At 46.7% G+C, this 17,919-nt stretch overlaps 1 long non-coding RNA gene across 1 annotated transcript; it reads right to left on the bottom strand.

Moving 5' to 3' along the window:
- Positions 1 to 766: 766 nt before the first annotated feature.
- On the bottom strand, positions 767 to 7,255 carry LOC144158858 (uncharacterized). Its single transcript, XR_013320189.1, has 4 exons — positions 7,003 to 7,255; positions 5,244 to 5,729; positions 4,389 to 4,589; positions 767 to 3,020 (listed from the first exon to the last, which is right to left on the bottom strand). It is a non-coding gene; the product is annotated as an uncharacterized LOC144158858 (long non-coding RNA).
- Between the last annotated feature and the right edge of the window lie 10,664 nt (positions 7,256 to 17,919).

The raw sequence follows: 17,919 nt of genomic DNA, 5'->3' as shown, positions 1-17,919 counted from the left end.
TCAGTCCAGCGTATCCTGGTGGAGAGGGCTAGGGCAGCCAGCGCGGACCAGGGCTTCCCGGACTACAGGAGGCCCCCCACCTGGCGGGCACCTGAAGCTCGTCTTAATAAAGTTTATCCACTCCACTCCGTGGCTATGATGCGCGCGTGGTCCCACTCTATCTTGTGGCCCATCTTCTCGGCATGCTCTGCAAGTGCATTCGTCACGGTGTGGCCCTTGGTGACGTCATTTTTGTGCCGTTTAAGACGCCGGCAAAAATTTCCGCTTTCACCAATGTATACCGATTCGCAGTCGGCGCATGGGATTTTGTAGACCACACCAGGGAAACGTGGCCGAGGGAGGATCCTTTATGTTAAGCAAGTCACCCTTGAGCTTGCTTGCTTGCACATGCGCGATCTGCACACCACGTTTTCTGAAGACACGAGCAAGGGCTCCACTTCCAGGCAGTTCCTCTACAAGGACATGACATTAGTGTATCGCACGCCGTTCGATGTCACTGAGCTCTGCACCTTGCTACGGTTTTGCCTGTCTAACACTTGCTTCTCGCACAAAAGCGAATTCTACAAGTAAGTTTTCGGTACCGCTATGGGAGCATCTATTTCAGTCACGACTGCAAATATTACAATGGAAGCAATTTAAAACAAGGCATTGGAATTATTTTAGCCGATACCCAAGGTGTTCATGAGATACTTCGATGACTGCTTCTGCGGTAAGGTGTACATCAGACAAACCAGCCGATGCGTAAATGACAGCCTCAGGGAACATGATCTTTCCATGAAGAATGACACCGGGTCGCATTTGCCTCATCACTACCGCGAGTGTGGCAAAGGATGCCTTCCGAGACTGACAGAGACAATCATTATCGGAAAGAGTCGTGACACCGTGGCACAAGAACTGCGCGAAGCGTATTTTATCCAAAAAAAAAAAAACAGCGCAGGCTGTATCAGTGAAGCATCGCTATCCCTGTTTTCGAAGGAGTACCGGATCCTAGACAACATGCGATAAAAAGGTCTGATTGTTGTCTTCAGCTGTGGCTATTTTGTTTTTATAGTATCTTTTTCAGATTTATTATCCTTTGTGTATGTTTGTGCGTTTGTAGACAAGCTACTTATATCGCTGTCTTTCCTTGGAATAAATCAGTTGTTAGTAGCGCATCTGTCTCGTCGTTCTTCGTTTTTTCTGTCCTCGTTTGTAGCGCTCGATTTTCCTTAAGCAATGAACCAACTAGCCCAACAGCATATTTTACTAAAAAAGCGGACCCTGATTTACAACGCTACTTGCCCGTACGATTTCGAAAAGGAGCTTTTGTTATAGCCGACGCTTCAGCTATCACGTCTCTCTCTTTGAAGGGAACAAACCGCATGCGGGCTGCGATCGATCACTGTTTTTACCATACATTATGTGCAAACAGCTTCGTGAATATCAACCCAGTATTTTTTACCTTGTTGCCCATCGGGAAACGAATTATAAAACGGATCTAAAACGATAAGCCAGCTCCACAGCTAAATGATGCACTAAAGCACGAAAACATTTCCTATCTGCCACTGTTTTCTACTTTAACCAGAGACAGGTGCTGCTGAAAACATTTTACTTTCAAATAAACTAAATCTAACACTCAAAGTAAATACTTCACTTGGGAATTGAACTTTTAAAAATCTAGTCTATTATTTAGGAGAGGAGAAGTTTCGTTATTTTTCGCACTTGACGAAGACGACGGCCGACATTTGTGCTGATGTATTTGTTACTTAGAGAAAGGCTGATTTTGGCTCACTTAGCGAGTGAGGCAAAAGTCACACAAGCGTTTATAGCCGCGTGTACAACAACTCTATTTAGGTCGTCAAACTTTTGAAAAGGTCTAAAGGATAGAGGTGGCGTTGGGCCAGCCCAAATATGGCCCATATTGGACGCGGGATGCAAGCGGCCAGAAAGTTATAAAATATCTTTATTTTTCTGTGGTAAATGCAATAGGAATGACAAATGTAAGGCATGTGCTCATTTCGCGCTATTTTTATCTTTGAGTAAAAATTTTATTTTTAAGTAAAAAGAGGTTTGCTAACACCAAGACATTCGCAAGCGCGTGAATAGTTTGTAGGCTTCTCATCTTTCTTTCTTTTTTTTTTTACATTGAAAAAAAAAAAAAATGGCGGATACGCCTGCCTATGCGGTTAGTTTAAACATGTGATGGCGACGGCGGTACAGCGCGCTGGTGTAGCAGAGAAACCCCAGGCGAGCACATCCCTGCACCTGGCGGAGCGCCCTGCAAGTCGCCGGAGAAATGCGAGCTTCACGGGACAGGTTCCCCAACCTCCGTCACAGGCAGCTCGGAACTTGTTTCGGCAACTCTCCACCAGGTGCAAACGTCGTCTGCATGGAGCTACTTTGAACGATGGTACCTAGTGTGCAGTGTGCTTGCGAAGCTCAGGATTTCGCCAAGGTGATTTTAAGAGCTTAGACTGCTTATTTGGACAAATAAAAATTTGAGTGCAGTTGGCCTTTAATGCCAAGCGAGACATGTGCATTTAAAAATATTGGAGTTGATTTCCCGTGAGTTTTCACTATTCATTTACGACTTGTAGTGCCATTCACACACCTCCGGAGAAAACATAACCCTAAATGAAGAGGCCCACACAAGGGGCACCCTATTAGGTGCCTTCTGTCCCTTCTGTAGTCCGAGAGCTTTGGCGTGCGGCACCCCATCTCTGACGCTGAGGTTCAGGGCGTGAGGACCGCTTGACCTTCTTGCTAGCCGAGCTCTTGGCCAGCAGGCACTCTACCTGGTCCCCGGTTGACCCCAGGGCGACGCCTGGCAATGCTTGTGGGCTGGACCTTGACGGTACAGCCGCACCTCCGGGCGCTGGTGAAGCCTGCCTTCATGGGCAGGCTCCTTCCTGGGGCTCCTTTCTGATCTTGTGCATCTGCCGCAGCAGCTGCTGAAGGGCAGTGGCATAATATGGGTTGCCAGCAGCTAGGGAAGGCTGGCGCCACCACTCCTCGTAGATCTTCTGCAGCTCCGCAGTGTCCTACGAAAAATTTGTTCAGGATATACCACAGATTTACTCAAAATTTGTTGCATCTCCTATCTTTACTATTGTCTTCTTTGCACTGCTGAAGTAATAAGGGTGTTCCGTAGGTATTCAACTATGGGCCTACCGGGAAACCCATTAGGGCAGAAAAATGTTCACAGAACTCACCTTCCCCTGCCAAGCTTAGATAACCAGTTTGGACCAGAGAATACTACGCAGGTATTTACAGATTAGTTTCACAAACATTAATGCATTCATTGAACTAAAATAAAACACAAGAAAAAGCTTTGTTTAGTGCCATGTTCAGTTACATAATAATGACTGATTGATTGATTGACTGCGAGGTTTAAAGTACCGAAACTACACCTTGCTTATGAGGCGCGCTGTAGTGGAGACAGCTGGGGTTTAATTTTGGTCACCTAGGAACAGCTAGGAAGAGTTAACGTGCGCCGAAATCTCGACACACAGACGCTTTCGCTTTTCACTTCTATCAGGAAAATTGCTACCGCAGCCGGTATCGAACCCATGTCCTTGGGCTCAGCAGCACAACACCATAGTCACTTTAGTCTCACAGAACCCAAGCAACGCCTCTTCAAAATCCCAGGGTTCCTCAAAGCCTTACTTGAGAGCCCCTGACCTAGCGCTTTCGCAAGGCACCTTTTTATTCACAGGGCCTTAGTGGCATACAAGAACTATTCAGCGAAACACACAGAAAAAGATTAAGACCAGAATGTAAAATTTTACATCTCAAAAACTTGCACTGTGCAACTGACTATGTATCTAATGGTATGAGATTCGATCCTGGCAGAGTCTGTTTAACACTTCTTCTTTTAAGCTGGGCTGAAGACTGTCCCACCTGGTGGGGGCCCCTAACACCAGCACAGTGCTGTTTAATGAAAGTTTATTCCTCCTCCTCTTAGCACCCTCCCTATGTCAGAAAGGGCCTCGGAAGACATACGACAGCCAGCATACAAAATTTCACACTAGCTGTGACATATGAATACTACTTCATTCTTGCTCCCCTTTACATGCATTGGAAAAACTTGTTCGTCTTGCTTCTGCTATGATGCTACGCAGTCATGTTGGATTGCCTTAATTTTTGGAGTGTCTTTTTTGGCATCCTGTAGCCTTCTTCTACTTAGCTCCTGCAATTGTACCTTCGTAAAAATAAATTTTACAACAAGAGACCCCTGAAAAAATGCATGCACGTGGTTATAAAATAGGTAGCTCTTTCCAAAAGTGGAGTGTGTTGCTGAGAAACAGATCTTGTTCAGGTGTCTAGTTGCTACCTAGGTGTCCAGTAACTGGAGTAAGGGTCACAATTATTAGGCTTTGCTAAAATAAATGCACGAGCACAAGCCACACCTCAACACCTCACGTTGGTGAATGCTTCCAGTTGAGCCCTGGGCCTCCAGCTGTGGCTCGGTATCCATAGGCAGCTGCTGCTGTTCAGGCTCTGCTGCCACCGGTTGGTCTTGCCCTGTGGGTGTGCTGGTGCTGGCTTCTTGGGAGTTGTCCTGTGTTTGCTTTCCCAGTCAAGCTTCCTGAATGCCCCCTCCAGACATGCTGTAAACAGTTAGGAATAGTGAAAACTGACTGTGAATCAGATCGAATATTCTCAAATACGAATAGTAGAAACCAACCACGAATTACATATATTCGAATGTAAATGGCAAAAGATTACTGCAAATGAATTATTTTCAAATGTGAATAGTGAAAATTCACTTCACATTGAATTTGATTCAAATTGCGCATTGCTCCCACGCCAGGCTGCTGTTAGCTGTGCCACGTATAAAGATGCATTATGAGCTGCACTGTTGTGGCGAATACCACACGCCCATTTATTCCTTCTAAGTGGAACAAAAATAGTAGAGTGAAGGTATGTACTGAGACATATGAACGTCTGGGCCATAATTTAAAAATAGTTTTACAAGCACAGGCTTTCAGTCAGGCTGTGCCATCTTCATTAGGACAGGTGCATCAGACAAGTCTAGTTAAGTGCGCCGTGGCTGTGCATGTGCTCATCGCTGCCTTTCTCCCGAATTAGAGAATTCAACACTGTAGAACAGAGTTTCTGCGATACCTTTCCGTCTACACTGCATGATAGCTTGCTTGAAGCTGAAAATTAAACTGAGAGAGATACCATGTTTGCATAAACGTTGGCACAGGTCACATAAAAGTAGCAATATATGGAGTGTGCTGGGGTACATAGCTACTTACAATGTTCAACGTGATTTGGTGCTCTTCTGTCCAGCTTAGTGAGGGGGCTCACTCCTTCGTCGCCATACTGCCCTCTCCGCCACCCGCAGAACCAGTGGTAGACGGTGCTGACTGGGGGATTTACAGCGCTGCTAGCGAGCAGGCCCTCACCGTCCTCCTGCCTTGCCAGCTTCGTTTTATGAGGAGCTAGTGCGGCTGCTGGGGTCGTATCATCTTGAAAGTAGCGGAAGAATGCGGCACTTTTGTCCGATGTGGGTTTTAGAAGGCGAAGCCCATCGGCGCAGTCGAGCCCGTGGTTGAGCACCTCATGCAGCTTGATGACAGCAGTCGGCGAGACTGGCCAGTTGAGGAATGGGTCGTTCTGCTGAGTTGCTTTTGTGACTTCCTAATTTTGACATCTACAAATGCTTAGCAGTAGTAGAATGCTTTCCGGCAGTTTCGTTCAAGCTTCTGTGCTGACACCTTCACTCCTTGTGGAACACAAACCTGTAAAAAAAGAATATCACAAATTATCTCAATTCTCAAAATATTATTTAAAGCTTGATATACAATGACTAACCTGCAATATATTTTTTTACTTAAATTACAATTTTATGAAACACAAACGTGTTAAACGGTAATATTATGAATTATTTTAGTTGTAAGAATATTATTGAGAACCAGATATGCAATCTGTAACCTGCAAATGTTTTTTTTACTTCAATTACCCACTTCATCTGACAATTTTCACAATCAGACAACTAAGAAATGCTGAAGTTCCAAGGTGATGCGCATACTGTATTAAAGATGTGCCTCCAAGTCATGTTCTGATCTACTTCGCGGAATAAGAAATTGTACAGGTTTAGCACTCGCCTTTCACTTAATTTTCCCATGTATGAAAAATGGCGTTTTAGGAAAATTTGTGTTGGTACCAAGCAAAAAAAAAAAAAAACTTGCTCAATCGCTCACGAAATCGAAGCGGAACAGTTGCATGTTATGCTCTTGCATATAACACAATTCTCTCCAAAATAGGACAGTTATATGCTTCCCACATTTCGGTTACGTTTAAATCCACTGAACACGTAATAACACGACACGTTTAAAGCCTCTTTTAAAGCATTTTCAGTTGGTCTTTTTTTCCTCCTCAGCAAGGGGTGCCCCTTTATAGACCGAAGGGGGCAGGAAATAATTGGCTAAAAATCATTCATCTGTGAAAATGTTAAAAGCATGACACACATGCTTGACTCTTTTTGCTCGGACCATACTATGAAGCGTTATTTGTTTGTGAATTAGAATTACATCACATTATTCTGATATTGTTTTCTCTTACGTAAGGAAAAATAAATAATTTGAACATGAAGTGAAATGCGGATTGTTTTTGCACGGGTGCTTCAAATCGTGGTCAAAAAATCCCAGCCCAACTCAATGTAATGTAATTTAAGCTATATGTTCTTTCACCTCGGCCAAGAGAACATAAAACGACGAAGTTCAGCTGTTCTTCCCTTTGAAATTGAGCGTGAAAGACGGCGGCATCGATGATTGACCCGTGGCGTTGTTCAGCGTGACGGAAGCAAGTGTGATCAGTAGTAACCAGGTTTTTAAGCCACCGCTACTGTAATAAATGCGTAGCAAAAAAAAAAAAAAAAAAAAAACTCGCTGGTGTAGCTTCGCAACTGCAACTGATCAGATTTTACCAGGTCAGGTAGGGGGGTGATTTGGCAACGCCCCCGAGGACCTTGCCACAATAAACAAAGACACTGCCGAAGAGCATCGATGGTACCTCGTTGGGTTGGGGGCCCCCAGTCGACGATCCACGACGCACGGTTGCCTCGCCGTAGTAGTCAGCCATGCGTACGCATCCCCGCACGAAGCACGTCCACGTTATCGACGCTGGCTTTGCAGTCTAACTCGAAACGTTGGTCGCGCCCGCGCATGTCACAACGGCTGAAGAAATAAACTGCTACTTCGCCGTCGAACTAGAAAAAAACCGTAAAATTGCAGCAAACTCTATGCCACTGATGCTGCTGGTGCCGTGAACGTAAGGTCCCAGGGACCTTACGTGAACGAGCCCTAAACAAGAGCAGAGGAGTGCGGAGTACGTTTACTGCTTTGTTCGCACGCCGGCAGAACCAGCCTAAACATCAAATAGCAGGGAAGGAGTGCGGAGTACGTTTGGTGCTTTCACAGAACAGGGAGGATTTTAGAGAAGCAAAGGTCTAGCTTTGCCTGTAGTGCCAGAAAAAGCGTAGTGGCGGCGTCGTGAACTACCCAGTACGCCCGCTTGATGGCGCTGTAAACACGGCTTTGTAAACATGGCGGATGCTTTTTGCACAGGCCGCTTGAGCTCCTTAATAACATGGCTGCCCTCGCACGGCAGCCGCCGGCTCGCTGCTCCACGGCCGGACTCGACTCTCCTCCTCCCGCGCGCGAAAGGGGCGTCGAGACCGGCCGTGGCTGCTCCTGCTGGCTCCTGGCTGGCACGCTGGTCGCGTGTTTACTTGCGCCGCGCTAGTGAAGTGATGTTACGCCAGGTGACCAGATGGCCTCGACTGGCACAGACCACAGTGAGCAGCAAGTGAGAACAAATCGTTTATTGACATCCGCAAGTTTACAGAGGCCAGGACATCATTTCATTTCGATCGCTGCAATTGTACGTCGCTTTCGTGACATTTTTTTTTTGCCATAACAACTCGTTCACTTGCGCTAAGATTTCGAACGAAGGGCACAAATGAAGTATTGACGGCGACAACGGTTTCCTTTGCACCGTCTTTCTAGCGGAGTGCATAACACTCACCTTCTGTTGGAAGAATCGAATATTCTGGCCTCGACAGCTGCCTTCCGATGCGGAATTTCCCACATTTGTCATTCCACAAGCACTCAATTCCCGTGTTTTGCCAGTCCTCTCAACAACTGATGGACGCAAAAGCACATAACAGCAATAACAGTCACGAAACCGGTGCTCCGCGCACATTGAAACCGATTGAAACGGTCGGCCGTTGCAGCGGTTTCAATTTGAATTGGCGGCTTTGTGGTTGCGAATTCAGAAACGAGGTGGTGCACCAGTCGGCTGTTCGTAAAAAGTTGCGTACATTTTTGCTCAACGGATGTTTGATGCGGAACTTGTTAATAGTATTTTTAAATAACACATTGTAAGCGAACTGTGTGGGCTCTTTGAGTCACGGAATGAATGTTTTGTATTCTATACCAAAAGTAACATTTTGCCTGCGCCGTCTGGTGGGCTTGATGGTCGAAAACAGCGCTTTAGGTTGGTCACGTGGGGCGTCGATTTTTACGCCGCCTATAGGGAAGACAGGGAACGTCCAAGCTTGAGAGGCCTGGTGCTTTGTTCGAACTTCGCACACCGCAACGTTTTTATGGCGCAAGGTTTGTTTTGCATTCAACAGGTGGCGCACCGCAACGTTTTTATGGCGCAAGGTTTGTTTTGCATTCAACAGGTGGCGCACCGCAAACGCGCAATTTTTAAATTGTAAGCCGCGGCATTCGCGCTCACGTCTCCGGCTACGGATGAGATTTATTTTTCTTGGAATGCATTTTTAGCATTTCTGCGCGTACTGTAGCACGATATCACGTTACTGTGATCGCCTACAGCATCAGCAACCATGCTTAAAATAAGACATATTCCCGCTGCATTTTTTATTCAGTGACAAAAAAGTAAATTCTCAACAAGAAAAGTGGGGGGGAGGGTTCATTATGAGAGTAAATACAGCAGCTCTCATTTTAAGCACAAAAAACTACACTGAACTTTTTCATGTTTCGACACTTTTTGCACCTCAAAAATTGCTGCTATGCTTAAAAAGAGAATGAGGAAGTAAATCTACTGGGATGCACAAGCGACATAGCACAGGAGTATAGTTCAGTACATCTGCCCAGGAGGGACCTAATGGTTTTACGGTACACTATAGACGCCTAAAGAGACACTAAAGTGCAAAAGCAAGTTGGCCAGCATCGGTAATTGCAGTGTTGTGAATACAAATAATATGCGACTTGCAGCAGCAGTACTTTATTAGTGCATGAAAATTCGCAAAGCGTCCTGAAAACAGGCACGACTGCCCTGTACATTGTTCTGCAGACAACTTGTGGCATCACTGATTGCGAATGGCAAGACAAGACTGGTGGAACTAGTCGAAGTGTTCTTCTGAAGCAAACACTGATGCAGGGTTATGCAAGTTTAAAATGAGTGTGTGCAAGAACTTTTCCTGGTTATGAGCATTTTAAAAGACACAAACATCAGCCAGTAAACATAAAATATGATGCCTCATCCCAGGCTTTCTTGCAATGTCGATTTCGTGGGAATGTTTTGCCTCGCCTAGAAACACAGCCACAAAAATACATGCATGTGGGTGCACTAGAGACTGTAGTTACTGTACCTAGCTAGTGACATACAGATAAAGCAGCCAGTGGAAACAGGAAAATTAGCACAATCAACACGAAGCAGGACGGCTTTCAAATGCTTTGATCAATGGTGCATGCATATTCAGAAGCTTTTCCTAGGTGAGTAGCGCCTGCAGGCGTTTCTGGGGAAACATGGTCAAGTAGCGCGGTAAAGACGGGACAAAAGTAGAGACCACACAGGACTAGCGCTAGACATCAACTGAAATTTTTACTACACACATCTAAAGATATACAGGAAGGGCGCATGCGTGAACATGCTCAAAGCACAAAGAAAAAAGACAAGGTCAAGTGGTGCATTTTGTTACGCACGTGGCAAGTTCGCATCCAGATAATCTATTTCTTTTTTTGATGAACTAATAGATGCCGTGCTTACACACTTTTCACCGGCTTTCATGATGCACCACGGTTCAAACAATTCACGGCTGGCTTGGTCCTTAAAACAGCACAATGTTACTGTCTTCTCGTAAATTGGAACACAGTGTGGAACGCACCGGCAGCGGCGGCAATGGTCAGCTAAATGGCCCCCCGCAGCGAGCGCTTGAACAGCTGTACGGTGCTCCCACAGCCTGTCATTTATGCACCTACCAGTCTGCCCAATATAGCATTTTCCACCAGATAGAGGCACTTCGTATACAACACCTTGTTTGCAACCAACAAACAGCGTGGCATGCCTCTTCTTCGGTTACCCTTCTTCTCGCCATTCACAGCAGAGCACATTTGTGCTAGTTTTTCTGGGGCGGAGAACACAACGTCGGCACCACATTTCCCCGCCACCTTTTTAAGGCGGTTGGAGAAATTGTGCACATAAGGGACGACTACAGGCCTCATTTCTTTGCGAGGTTCATCTCGCCCTTGACGCCGTGCCCCTGACTTGACGTCACGCAATAGGCTTTCAACCACTGCTGCTATTACTTCCCGAGGGAAGCCGGCATCTTTCAAACGTGCAACTTGGTGCTGAACACTATCGGCGACTTGGTGCTCACAAGACTTCTCGAGGGCACCGCGAAGACAGCTAACGCCAATACCCCTTTTCACTATCTTCGAATGCGCTGAACGATAATCCAAAATTGCCTTTTTTGACCGTGGCTGATACGCCCAACACGCGTGTTCCACAGAAATTAAAACACACATCGAGGAACTGCAAGGACCCATCATTTGGTAATTCATGAGTGAATTCCAAGCCGTCAGAGCACTCCAGAAATGTTTTCTTAACTCTCTTGACTAAAAGGTTTACTTCTTCTGGCTTCACTGACCTAGTAACAATCATGAAATCATCGACATATCTAAATATCTTTGCTGTCTTAGCCGTGTCAATATATGCCTCAATGCTGCAGCGCCAGACAAACGTCTTCAAATTTTCCTTCTTCCCACACACCATATCCGACTGGAATAATCTGCCTGTATCTGTTGTCTGCAGCATTGATGGGATTGAACATATTGAAAATTGAGGCAGTATGTTTTTACAAGTTACTGTATTTTACCCTGTGTTGTCGGTTTGTTTATATTTGAGTGATTCCTGCTTGGGTCCTGTGTGGGGCCTGCAGTATGTCATAAATAAATAAATAAATAAGCTGGTCCGCAGCAACACATGCAATGTACACTTAACTCTTAAGCCAAATACAGCCACCATAGCACATTGTTGTCACCTGTTTTGCAATTCACACAGTGAGAGCAGAACTGCTTAAATATGCTCCTTCTGGAAGCGTCTTTTGGGAAACTGGTCATTAGGAATGCAATAGTCATCACTTCAACGGCTCTGTGACAAGCTTAATAACACCCACGCTTTGCAATTGGTCAGCTGTACACTGAATTTGCACACCAGACACTTTCCTAAGCGGTCGCCAGCGACAAAGAAAAAGGGGGGTGGGGGGTCACAAGAGATTTGAACCCTGGAACAACACATTTAGCAACGGAAGCGCACACCAAAGGGTCATCCTGTCTGACTGAGGAAATCGTCCGAGCAGTAGTAAATCATTAAAGGACTCAGGCCAGTTATCATTGCGCCTGCCGAAACTTTAGCGAGTTACAACTGCCGTTTCGTCAGCACGGAACGCTAGTGAAGAAAAAAAAAAGAACGAAAGCAACATGGTCGTTTGCGCTATCACAGAAAAACATCGGGGCACAAAATGCAATTTCCGGGCCAAAGGTTGAGCCGATCACATGTAGGGTGAACGGTAGATCTACGTTTGAGAAACAGCCGCTCCAACTACGCGGCGACTGGCGAACGGTTGAGGCACTTCGAAATCTACAGCGCCGGCCAACACCCGAGAACGCGAAATCACGCACAGAGGCACGGTTGAAGCACTTCACGTAAGAGCATGAGGAGAGGATACAGTAGAGCGCACACTGCGTATCCAAACAGTTGCCGCTTCACGTAAGAGAACGCGAAATATCCAACACAGGCACGGTTGAAGCACTCGTAACTTCGCTAGAATACGAAGGATTAAGCGTTAAATCCAAAGCGCGGCCGTCGCTGAGAGCGAAATAAAACACGCCGATTGATACACTTGTCGCTTCACGAAAGTGCCCGAGCAGAGGCTAGCGCAGAGCGCACACTTCTCCGGCGATATTCAACGCCGGCAGGGCGGTCCCAGAACGCAGGGAGTGTGCACAACGGCGGAAAAGCCAAGCGCCCTTCGCCTTTCCCACTCGCACTCCTCCTTTTCTCTCTTTCGCGTCTGAGCGTCCGGGCAATTTATTTCACGCGTACCTGCCCAGAGGGAAGGAGGCGAACCTCTTTCGCGCTTCGGGCAAGCTGATGTTCTCGTTTACTTTCAAGGAAATGATCTGTTTCTCCTGTTTGAACTTCTCACAACTTCTGGAATAAGCAGCGTGCGGTCCCTGGCAGTTCGGACATGTGAAGTGCTCAGATTCACAATTATCGGTTGGATGATCTTGTGCTGCACATTTGGCGCACGTCAGTTTCCCACGACAAGAGTTTGTGCCGTGGCCAAACCGCTGACACTTATAGCAGCGGCGTGGATTCGGCACGTAGGGTCGGACCGGACATCTAACGAAGCCTGCGTTGACCGACTCAGGAAGTGTTGAGCGGTCAAAAGTCAAGATGATGTGTTTGGTAGGTATGATTTGATCGTTTCTGCGTATGGTTATTCGCCTCACTGCTGTCACGCCCTGATCATGGAGGCCCTCGAGCAGATTGGCTTCAGTTTCACTTATAAGATCTGGATCAGAGATCACGCCTTGGCAGCAATTAAGGCTGCGATGAGGTGTGATCTTGATGTCAACATTGACCATGCGCGTTTGTGAAAGAAGGTTTGCGGACTGCTGTTTGTTGTCTACCTCAATCAAAAGTTCTCCCGCTTTCAGTTTCTTAGCCTTGTACGACTTTCCGACAAGGCTTTCAAGATACTTGGAGATTAGAAACACGGACTGGCAAGTGATTGGTTTTGTCTTGTCAAGAGACTCCATGAAAGCGCGAGAAATTATCGGGCTTTTGGAGCGAGATTGATTGCAACGGAGGAAAAGATGCTTCGGTGCGGCCCCTTTTTAGGGGGCCGATCACGTCTGGGGGGGGGGGGGGGGGGTCGACAATGCCATACGATACATTGGAAAGCAGGGAGACGGGGGTACTTTCTTCTTTGACCTTACCCTGGTAGTCAAAGAGGTCCCGGAGCTCCCTGCCTGGTAGACAGGCAGGGAGCCCATCGGCCGGAGCTTGACCAAGGCTCCGACGGCCACCGTTCACGGCTTCTAACCCTTCACCTTTCAACTTCTAGCCACGGTAGGTGACAGCTTAAGTATGGGGGGCTCGGGGTACGCGGTGTCGCCACTCACCGTCACCAAGATTGCTCAAGGTGCCCCATGCGGGGGCCACCTCTAACTGCAGTCGTTGCAATAGTCTGGGCTTAGCTAAGCGCTTCGCTGCAAAGTAAACTCATTTCTGCTCAGCCGTAAGAGCTCCCTTGATAACACGAGCGTTCTGTCCGTCCCCAAAGCGCTGGAAACTTCAGAAAAGCAATAAAAAGAAGAATGCCAAAAGCGGGATCTCCTAGGCTCTGCCAGCATGCTCGTGACAAAGCCCCTGGCTGCTTGTGCTGAAGGCGCGAACATTGCATTCCACCAGGCGGCCCTCGCAACAGCTGCATTGAAGAGCTGCTCTTGTATGCCGGTTAAAAACTGGTGGAGCAATTTTAATATTTTTTTCTAAATTTTCCTGGTCCCTCTACTCCTACATAGCGTACAAGTACGTAAACTAGTCCCCAAACAACCGACGCGGACAGCATTCAAACGTATGAGGTACGACCTTCGCATCTTGAGTAAAATGTGCTGGTGGACTAGTTGGTGCATTAGAAATAAGAAAATTGCGCTAGATGAACAAACAGAGGAAGGAAGGATGCTGGATGCGCTTGTCTGTCTTCCTTCCTCTGTTTGTCCATTTAGCGCAATTTTCGTACTTGGCATCTTGACAGAACCGCAGGCATCAAATCAACACTGCATTCAAACAACATGAGACAAAATAGCCCGGCGACCACAGAGCAAAAATATTTGAGCTATTTTTTTTTCATTCTTGCTAAATATTCCGCCTCAGTGAACTCCTGTTTCGTGTACAAGTACTTAAACTAGCCCGGAAACAATAAACGCGCGCAACATTTTAAGGTACTACCTTGGTATCCTGGCAGGACAGCACGCGTCAAATCCGCACTGCGTCCAAACAACATCCGGCAAAACTACACTGAGAACAAAAAGCGAAGTGACAAAATAGCACGTCGGCAGAACGGTGCAGCTGGAAAGCTGCACAGTGGCAAAACAACACTACTGTAGAATACGAACTGGCACGTGATAAAAGTGGCTAAATGCAACAGACTAGCACGCTTCTGATACTTTTTAATACACTCTATTCGTAACCATAGAATCATTTGTTCACTCGTATTTTCGAGCGACAGCTCAGATACCGGTATAGAGTTAGCTGAAGACACCGACTTGGCACATTATTTTTCCTATTCAGTTCTTCCCATTGTGCGCTTAAAATGGCAATAACCAAAATAACTGTTTATTTTATAGCTATTCTCTTTTCATATTTCATATATTTTCGAGGCTAGTATCCTCTGCTAAACAACGTGTGAAATACGTGGCTTGTAAATCGGAGTTGTACTTTAGTTATATAATGCTTGATAACAATCTATTCTCTGTAAAAAAAATGTAACCCCATTGATCGTACACTACAGCTAGAGGCACTGTGTGAATTACGCGTAACAGATTTCTCTTCGAGGGCGCTCTGTAGCGATTACATTTCGATACACACTGAACCAAAATATAATGTAATAATCAAAGTAGAAGCGTTGCCCTTTTCAAGCTTTCTTTAGAGGTTCACACGAAGGAAAGTCACAAGGCGAAAATTGATCACAGCTGGCTATTGCAGATTCCATACAACATTAGCTATACTCTCATTGGACTAAAACACTAACCAGACATGTAATGAAAATAAACTAGCGCTAGATTAAACCGCAGTGTTACAGCAAAGCTGTATACCTCTATATCCCCGATCTGTGTGGGCAAAGACGCCAAGGCCTAAGACACCGAGCTCATGGGTTAGGCTAATCAGACACACAGCATGGAGCTCAGAATTTGTTTAAGAAGACCACACAACCTGCGTCGAAACCGCACTATGGATGACAAACACCTGTGAACAATGGAACGCCCCACCCCCCCCTCCCATCCCCCCCCCCCCTTTCCCCGATGTGACCCTGGTAAAGATTAGGTTTGCAGGTTATATTTAAGAGCTCGGCAGGACTAGTGTCCCAAAATAAAGCAGTTATTGCTAAAGACACCTAGCGCATGCGTCAGAGGAGCAAGGACCCAGCATTTGCTGCATCTCTGGACACACTTCTGCTGGTTAAATGGTATTAGACGCGTTATCTTTGATTCGCGATTCGCATTCGGAACGACGTCCATCGCGCGCACCCGCAGAGCAGGTAGGTCAAGCTAATCCTACGAGAGTTGACCTACTAAAGCGTACAAACAACAAAATCGTGGCGCCTATGAATCGTCGCAGTGTAAACAAAGGGCACGCAAAAGTAGGTCAAGCTAATCCTACGAGAGTTGACCTACTAAAGCGTACAAACAACAAAATCGTGGCGCCTATGAATCGTCGCAGTGTAAACAAAGGCCACGCAATGCGAACTGACCAATTATCATAGCTGTAGCGCTGAACAATATGTGAAAAGAGTACCGATGCTCTGTACCCTGATCTAGTAACACTAGCCGAGCGCAAGCGATAAGTCCGCCGAGACGACGAGATGCATTTCATACCATCCTCATTTGTAGTGGTTTACAACGGCTTTGCTGGACATTTAGTTTCACAAAGAAGCACTGCGACCACTTTTTTTTTAACATAACTTCGACGTCATTGAGCTCCACGGGCGTAGCTCTTCACGTTAACAAACACTACGCGCTTTCACCTGAATGGAAACTATGCAATGGGGCGCGCTTCATTCCCACGCGTATCGTTGCAAATTGATCGATGATCGATGAAACTGAAATGTAGACATTTGCGCCTTCGCGTAATAGCCACGCAACATACCCTCCAGTGTACACGACCCCAACACATGCGTAATAGGAAGAAAATAAATCATAATGGCGTAGATGAAATCAGTTTACGCTGGGAACGCTAAATAGCAACGCACGTAACGGCAACTCTTGTTTCGTTTAGCGTAGTGGAAGACAACGTAATTTCAGCCATTTCCCACTCTTAAGAGAGAGAGAGAGAGAGAGAAAGAGAGAGAGAGAGCAAATTTTATTGTCCACAGGACACTGCTAAAGGTCCTCATTGCTGTATTCAATTCACAGGGTTCCACTAGTGCTGAAGAACGTTCGTGCCAATCCGGTTCTAATGTTCTCCGAGAGCTTCGTAGGCAGTCTTGATGTTGACTGTCGGTGGGTGAGACAACCACAGCTTCCAGAAAGTGATGGATGCGAAGGATGGGGCAAAAAAAGGTGGGGGCCATTTCTAATAGGAATGTGGGATCGATGGGTTGGTAGAACAGGCGGGACAGCAAGGATGGTCAGGACCCCGATAGATGCGATGAAAAGTGCATTGGGAGGGGGAGTGAAGAGGTTTGAGCCTGCCGAATGGAGATAGGCACTCAAAAGCTTTAGACGGGGCTTGGGAGGTGGGCACAGGGTGCGTGATGGGCGCTTGGCGTGTAGAAACAGCATGAACAATGATAAAGTAAAACCGGCCATCTCCGCTAACGTGAAACGTGGGGAGGGGAGAAGCATGCAGTGTAAAAGTGTATTCTCGGTGCCTTGGCGTTTTTGCGGACGAAGACGAAACCGTTTGGGGTGAAGGTAGACAGCTTTGTTGTACAAGCCTTTTGTCTTTGAAGCACCCAGCTCTCTATGGCGAAGCGCAAACGAGTGTCCCGGTGTTTTTTTAGTATGCGTTGCGTTCTAGAGCGAGGCGCGAACGATTTCTCCTGTGTTTTAGTATCGTGACTACATGAGCAAAACAATTAAGACGACGACGACAGGAGACGCCAGCAGCCCCGGCGCTTGACGGGCTTCGCCCCTAAAATAACTCCGCATTTGAGTTTAGTTTGAGGCCTCAACTTTGAAAATTAAACGCATCATGGTCTCCGACTTGCTTTGCGCAATTTTCATGAAGAAGATCCAAATTGCCCCGCAGTTGTGAGAAACAGATGGAGAAGAGAATGCTTGCTAGGCGAAAAAAACAAGCACTGCAGGACAATAAAAAACTACGACACAGAAGAAGAAGCCCCGCATTACCGAAAGGATGGTATACGCCGCGAGTGCCGTAATGAAAGCTTAGCGGTCACCCACGTGCCCCAGCAAAATGCTACCGCGACCGTGGCAACGGGCGTTCGCCCAACTCGAGTCCGTACGGCCCTTTCGCGAAACAACTAGGGTCAGGCATGAACGTGAGCAAAGAGGGAAAGAACATAAATCGTATGCGGTACACGAAGCAGTGAGCCGTAGGAGCGTGTTTGCTGGTGCCCTGCAGTTTGAAAACATCCGCCACAATCGGGGCACGCTAGCAAAGTAAAGAACACTAAGCTTAGAAACAATAGAGGCTATTACCGGAGTTTGGTTAGGAACGCAGAGCAAATTGGCTCTAACCAAAGCGGCTGTTCTTTCTTCCTTCATTCCTCCTATCTCCCCCCCCCCCCGCCCCCTATACAGCCTCTCCAGGAGTTGCGTGCGGTGGCCGCAACGTTCAGCGAAGCTGGGAAAAGTCGTGGCTGCGTGCAATAGTTTCGAGGTTCAGCTGTGCCGGGCGTCGCTCAAAACACGGTGCAGCAAAGTG

Source organism: Haemaphysalis longicornis, unplaced genomic scaffold (genome assembly GCF_048455015.1).
Source record: "Haemaphysalis longicornis isolate Haplotype H1 unplaced genomic scaffold, Haemaphysalis longicornis Haplotype H1 scaffold_10, whole genome shotgun sequence".
Classification (NCBI taxonomy): domain Eukaryota; kingdom Metazoa; phylum Arthropoda; class Arachnida; order Ixodida; family Ixodidae; genus Haemaphysalis; species Haemaphysalis longicornis.
The sequence above is the reverse complement of the archived record's forward strand: the minus strand, read 5'-3'. Positions and strand labels throughout refer to the sequence as shown.